At 42.9% G+C, this 6877-nt stretch overlaps 1 protein-coding gene across 1 annotated transcript in view; it reads left to right on the top strand.

Moving 5' to 3' along the window:
- The window catches only part of LOC308099655 (shisa family member 6), a gene marked incomplete at both ends in the record, with an annotated part of 163279 nt that overhangs the window by 44079 nt on the left and 112323 nt on the right, over nucleotides 1-6877 (top strand). The window lies entirely within an intron of this gene.

Genomic DNA, 6877 nt, shown 5'->3' on the forward strand with positions numbered 1-6877 from the left:
GGCGATCTGTTATTTCCCCTACTTTTGTGCATCACTCTTTGTATAATGAAGTAAAATGAAAAACGCTACAATATGGATATTACGAGGTTTCTGCCCGACAGCAACTACTGTATGTTGAGGGTAATTGGTATGTTAGATGTAGGCATGCCCAGAGCCGTGGGCGTGTCGGTGTGCCAGCTTAGACAGTATAGTCAACCTAAACCGGTTAGCTGGCTCAGTAGGTAGAGCTTGGGAATTGGAAAGCATGCAGGCTTTAACAGGCTTTTCCCCCTTTTTTTTTATAGCTGATCTACAATATCAGATCGGCTATATGTTCACTTTTCGGTGTACAATGAAGTGTGGCTTAAGTGGGTGAATGAACTGTGTAGTTCTGTTGTCCATGTATGGAGAAATCGGAGCTCATTTTAGATGAAAAAAGCGCAATACATGCTCCTTTTCGGACGTCTCAATGACCTGATATAACTTACATTTCTATGTCATTCAGAGCTTTTGATAGCTTTTTTTTTTTGGTCGGAAAGAGACGTCAGAAAGGAACCTGTATTGACCTTGAGGTGGGATATGGGAGGGTGCCAGACATGTACCAGGGTGTGGATCATTATGTCAGCTCATGTGTGAAGGTGTCACTGTGTTGGCAAGACACTGTAATGCACACATCCAACACATGAGAGTGTCTTGCAAGGTAAGTGAAAGCGTGCCTCCCAAAGCTCAGACTGAATAATTCGCTTCGATTCAACAAAAAAATTAATAAAAACAAACATTAACCACAAAATCACATTGAAACAACCAAGTTTTATTAACAGAGGAACTTTGTGTTTTTGTCTTCTTCCGCGGTTGATGCTGACAGAGTTAGACGGGCGCGGGGGTCTCAGAGAGAATAATTACACCGGTGGTTCTCAACCTTTTCTAGATCAGGGCCCACTTGAAAATCTCCGAAAGTGTTTGCGGGTCACCCCTCTGACCACTTCGGTTGATCTGCCGTGTTCATATGGGCATTTCTTTTTCAGAGGCATGTTTATTCTAACGATCAATCAATCGATTGTGTTCCTGCTTGGATCCATGGAACCAACATAGTAGAATTCAAGTTCCTATGTATCTGTATCACAATGAATCACAATCGTTAAAAAATTAAAACAATACCTTGAGTATTATTATTATTATTTGTTAAATATTAATGTTATACTATGAATACAATCTTAGTGGGTTGTTTTTTTCCCAAATTATTTGTGTGCCCACAGGTTGACAGCCACTGTAATACACAATAGAGCAGGGGTCTTCAACATTTTCAGGCCAAGGACCCCCTAGTCGAGAGAGCGATGAAGCAGGGACCCCCTCAATATTGTATACAATTGTGTTTCAGATTATACTTTTTTCGTTTTCTTGGTCTGCTCTTTTTTCCCTCTACACCTATACCTCTTTGCCAAAAATAGCCGATCTACAAGCCCACAACGCCTCGCAGCGTTGTGGGCTTGTAGATCTGCTATTTTTGGCAAAAGTTCTCCTCAGAAAAAGGGATGCTAGGGTTCAAGTGGTTAAGGTAAAAAAGAAAAATCCTATCACACAAAGATTTGGCGGCCCCCCTGAAGTAACCCTGAGGACCCCCTAGGGGTCCCGGACCCCCTGTTGAAGACCCCTGCAATAGAGTACACAGCAGAAGAAAAGAATATAACACCTCCACTGACGCTGTGAGCTGCTCTGGGACAGAAGATGCTCCCTGGAAAGAAAGGGGCTAATGAGGGTTTGTAGCCTTTGAAAAGAGGGTTTTCTCTGTTGTGTCTTTTTTCAATTGAATTCAGTATAAGCTTTTTTTATTCAAGCTAATTAACCAATATCTCATTATTTTGGCCGTGATTCTGTGCTTTCGTATGAAAGATCTGGTCACGTAATGTTGCAGTGTGACGATGCTGTACACTGTAAAGTGACAATTAATGACTTTTAAGACCTTTTTAATACCTTAAAAAAAAATCATGAAATGAAATGAAAAAAGACCATTACTGCATCAACAAACTATAATATAAAAACTGGTCAAACATTGCCCAAATTGTCAAATTATATAAGAAAGAGGCAAACATTTTGAAAATAGCTGATCTACAAGCTCACAACGCCTCGCGTTGCGAGCTTGTAGATCAGCTATTTTCACAATATTTATCTGTGGAACCGAGTCAAACTAAATGTAATGCTTCAACTCCTACAATTCCAAGTGCTTGTCAGGGTGGGGGGGGGGGGGTCCCCAGTTTAAATATGATTATTTTGGGAGGTCTCGACCAGCACATGTTGAGAACCACTAACGTATGACGCTATACACACCAGGCCGCCAGACCCGCACCCCCTTTTTGGGGGCATTCTCCGTATTTTGAGCCTAATCACCTGTTTCCTAGGCTGTGTGTTTTCCACTTCCTGTCGGATTTCATTGGATATCATTAGTCATCTGACCAGTTTCATTGGATTTCATTGGATCAAATCGACAGGAAGTGGAAAACACACAGGAAGTGGAAAGCCTAGGAAACAGGTGAATAGAATGTGACCTAAATGAGCTTAATGGATATCATTTGACTTCTCTCCATTATTTGTTTTGAAGCTGGAAATATTCAGAGCATTTCCATACTAACTTGATCTATTTGTTTCTCCTTTAACAAGATTTTAAGAACGAGAGCTTTGTTTAAAGTACAGTGTAACCTCTCTGACGTCGTATCACATTTCTTCACATTTTTATTCAATTTTCTTTTAAATAATGTTGTATCGAAAATGGTACAGAGGCTGTTTAAAGACATAGGTTAAGTCTAAATGGGTGTTAAGCCCCTCCACGTCGCACTACCTCTCATGTGACAGGGCTGTGTAGCTGTTTGATGGCGGTATAACGCTGTCACTTCCAAGCGGAGGTCTTGTCACTCTGTCTTGTCATGACGCCAGTGTAACAGCTTTGTGTAAACAGCCTGTGTGTGTGTGTGTGTGTGTGTGTGTGTGTGTGTGTGTGTGTGTGTGTGTGTGTGTGTGTGTGTGTGTGTGTGTGTGTGTGTGTGTGTGTGTGTGTGTGTGTGTGTGTGTGTGTGTGTGTGCACGCGTGCGCATGCGTTTGTGCGTGCGTGCGTGTGTGTGTGTGTGATCCATTCACCTTCTGTCAGACGCCAGACTGACAGATGTGCGTGTCTGTCAGTGCCAAAGTGCCGCTCTGCCCCCAATATGGCTCTGCTCTACAAACAAGTCATATCTCATGTGCCCTCCGAGACAGCAAGAGTCGCTTTCGCACAGGGAGACATCGTCGTTTCAGATCGTGGTCCAATTTGAGACTTTTCCTCTTTTCTATACTGTAGCACAGTGGTCCTCAAACTTTTTCATGTCCAGGACCCCTTATTTAAAATGTATTTGGCCACGGACCCCCATCTGAAAAGATTTTTTTGCCAGGGACCCCCCATCCAACAAATGTGTTCCAAATTTGTTTTTATTTTGTATTTGTATTTTTAGATTCTTTTGAAAATAGCAGATCTACAAGCTCACAATGCGTCTCGCTCCAACGTATATAGGTTTAAAGTGGTATCGATGCTATATTAACTAATTTGTCTGGGGACCCCCTGTAAGGACCCCTGGGGCTCCCCCTGACCCCCACTTTTAGTACCACTGCTGTATCACGTGGTTGTGCTTCTCAAAAATGTCACGAGGGCCACGTGGGGCCGGCGGTATCCAGACAGCCCCGAGGTATATATATATATATATACGCATTCGAAAGCGCAACAGTATATATTTATTCATGAGCGCGTCGGGGGTTTACAGAAATCCAATTCGGAACGACATGTCGAGCGTAACGCCGCATAACTTGTATCACGTCCCCCGATCTAATTGTGTGTAATATTGCATTTGCCTGAGCGAGGTAAACACAGTCAGAGAGAGACCTCGGAGCACAAGCGCTGCTCAGAACACGAACACAGCCTGAGTTAGGCTTTGTCGTACGCAGTGGTGGAAAAAGTACTCAAATGTGTTACTTCAGTAAAAGTATCAATACTGCAATGTAGAAGTGCTCTGTTGCAAGTAAAAGTCCGGAATTCAAAGCTTACTTGAATGAAAGTACAAAATAATTGGCATCAAAATGTACTTAAAGTACCAAAAATAAAAGTACTAAAATGTTTGAAAATAGCAGATCTACAAGCTCACAACGCGTCGCGGTGCAACGCGTTGTGAGCTTGTAGATCGGCTATTTTCAAATAGCGTAGGTATAAAATAGGGCTAAAGTGGTTAATGAATATGTTTTATAATGTAATGATTTATATCTGCAAAACTAGTGACTAAAGTTTACAAATTATTGTAGTGGAGTAAAAGTACAAGCGTCGGCGACGCTTCGTGAGCTTGCAGATCGGCTATTTCCCGGCCTGTGACTACCACCTGCTCTGCCGCGAAACATAAACCATAAGCCAATATGATGTGCGTCAGGGCGGCAACGACAACAACAAAGCAGCAAAAAACAAACGCCTCCGGCGACATTGGCATTAATATTCATAGCGTTATAGTGATATGATGTTCCGGCATATGCCTGCCTTGCCTGTAGTTTTTTTTTTTTTTTTTTTTAAATGCTGCTATACCCTTCTAGGAGTGGCAGCAACAGAGGGCCACCTGCTTGAGGGCTGGTGGCTGAGGCTCAGAAAGTGCGTTCGTGACACCAAGTGACAGTGCAGAAGCCACACGGCGCCAAGGGCATAAGCTGTCGGGTGGAAACCCTGTCCAAAACTGTTACTGTACTTCTCACGATTCAAATTCAAAAGCAGCAAAAGTAGAAGATCTGCAAGCTCGAAGCGTCTGCTACTTTTTTGTCTTTTTTAAGTAATTTAGAGTAGCCAATTCTTTTTACCCCTTTTTCTCCCCAATTTAGTCGTCATGACAATTAATTCCTCCCCACACACGTTTCTGTGTTGTCACTGCTGTATCCTACTGGCTCACCTGCAAGTGAGGAGCCCCCACCTGGAGGACGCAGAGCCTTCGTTCTATTCCTCCCGCCCAACACTCCCCGCTGACAGGTGCCGCCCCCAACACGTAGGAGTACATGCAATGATCAATATCACCCTCCCCCGAACACGGGCCAATTGTGTGTTCGATAGACGCTCGACAAAGCCGGATGCACCACAGTGTATTCGAACAACCTCCACGGTGGTGGGCAGTGACTTTTGACACTGCGCCACCCGAGTGCCCAGATCTGCTACTTTTGATGCTTTCGTGTGACGCTGTAGTATGATCAAGTAGCGGCGTTAATTTACAAAAGAAAAAAAACACAAAAAGTTGGAATCTGGAGATAGGAGGTTTCTGCCCGACAACAACGATATATGATAGTGGAGACTGCATCCCCCCCCCCCTCTCTCTCTCTCTCTCTCTCTCTCTGTCTCTCCCTGTGTCTCTCTCCCCATCAGTGATGGATGGGCTTTGCCGCGGTGTGGCAATTTACTGACTCATGGGCCGACGCAGATTTATTTGACGGGAGACTAAGCAGCCGCCGCCGCCGCCGCCATGGCAAAGCGTTCCCGATGGGGAAACCTTTCTATTCATTTAAAAAATCTACTGGTTCTCAACCCTCGGGGTCCAAAATGGACTCTTTTGTGGGTCCTGTAACTCTGAGAGCGTGCAAGTGGAACCATGTGGACGCCGTTTGTACGCTCTCAGAGTTTACGGTGTAGATGGGGGTCCCTGGAAAAAAATTATATGTACAGTATATAGGCTACTATATATTGTATCAAATGGGGGTCATGTGGTTTAATGCGTTGGTTCTCAAAGTGGTCCTTGGGGGGGCACCATGGGCAAAATGTGTTAATCACAATCATTTTAACCACTTTAACCATATTTTATACTTATAATAGCAGATCTACAAGCTCATAGCGCGGCACCGAGTGCCGCGCTATGAGCTTGTAGGTCTGCTATTTTTGAAAAAATCCCTGGTACAAAATATTTTTGAGATATGGGGGGGGGGGGGGGCGCAGCCAAATACATCATCATTTTGGGGTTCCTTGACATGAAAAAGTTTGAGAACCACTGGTCTAATGTAGGCCTATATCAAACTGGGGGTCCTTGAAATATCAAGAGCAGTTGGGATGCATGGGTTAACATTATATCGTTGTTGTCGGGCAGACACCTCTTATCTCCACATTCTAACTTTTTGTAGCGTCAATAGAAAGCATCAAAAGTAAGTAGCAGATCTACAAGCTTGAACCGCGGCACGACACACTGAGCTTGTAGATCTGTTACTTTTGCTAATTTTTCAATTTGAATCCTGAAAAGTAACAGTTTTGGACATGCAAGGTTTCCACCCGACAGAGACGATATTTCCTTCTTTATCTGCGAGCTATATAGAGCCAACACAACACTCCACCTTGACATTGATTCGCTGTGTTTCACGAGGCAAGTTTATTTGTATAGAGCGTTTCGACAACAAGGCAATTTATTTCAAAGTGCTTTAATGAGACATCATGCATTTAGACTCTTAAGACACAGAACATTAAGAGAGTGCAAAAGTAAGTCATTATAAAATGGCATTTGAAGATAATAAATACAAATAAATAAATAATAAAAGTAAGTGAAAGGCAGCCGCAAACAGCAACGTTTGCTTCGGCTGAAGCATTTTTTTTAATAAAAAAAAAAGTGCTAAAGCTTCGATTTAGTCCATAAAAACCAGGAAAGCATCTGTGTCATTTTAGATTAGCTATAAAGCAACATATGTTTGTTTTTTTCAGAAAACTCTAAAGATTTAGAATAGTGGTTTCAAACAGTGGTTCTCAAAAATGGCAGATATACAAGCTCACTGTGCGTCACTTCGTGCCACACTGCGAGCTTGTACATCTGCTATTTTCGAAAAAAATGTGGTATATTTTCTTCAGGGGGTCTCCTTGGCACAAAACATTTTCAGATG

This window comes from Gymnoscopelus braueri, assembly GCF_963280865.1.
Source record: "Gymnoscopelus braueri genome assembly, chromosome: 13".
NCBI classification, from domain to species: Eukaryota; Metazoa; Chordata; class Actinopteri; order Myctophiformes; family Myctophidae; genus Gymnoscopelus; species Gymnoscopelus braueri.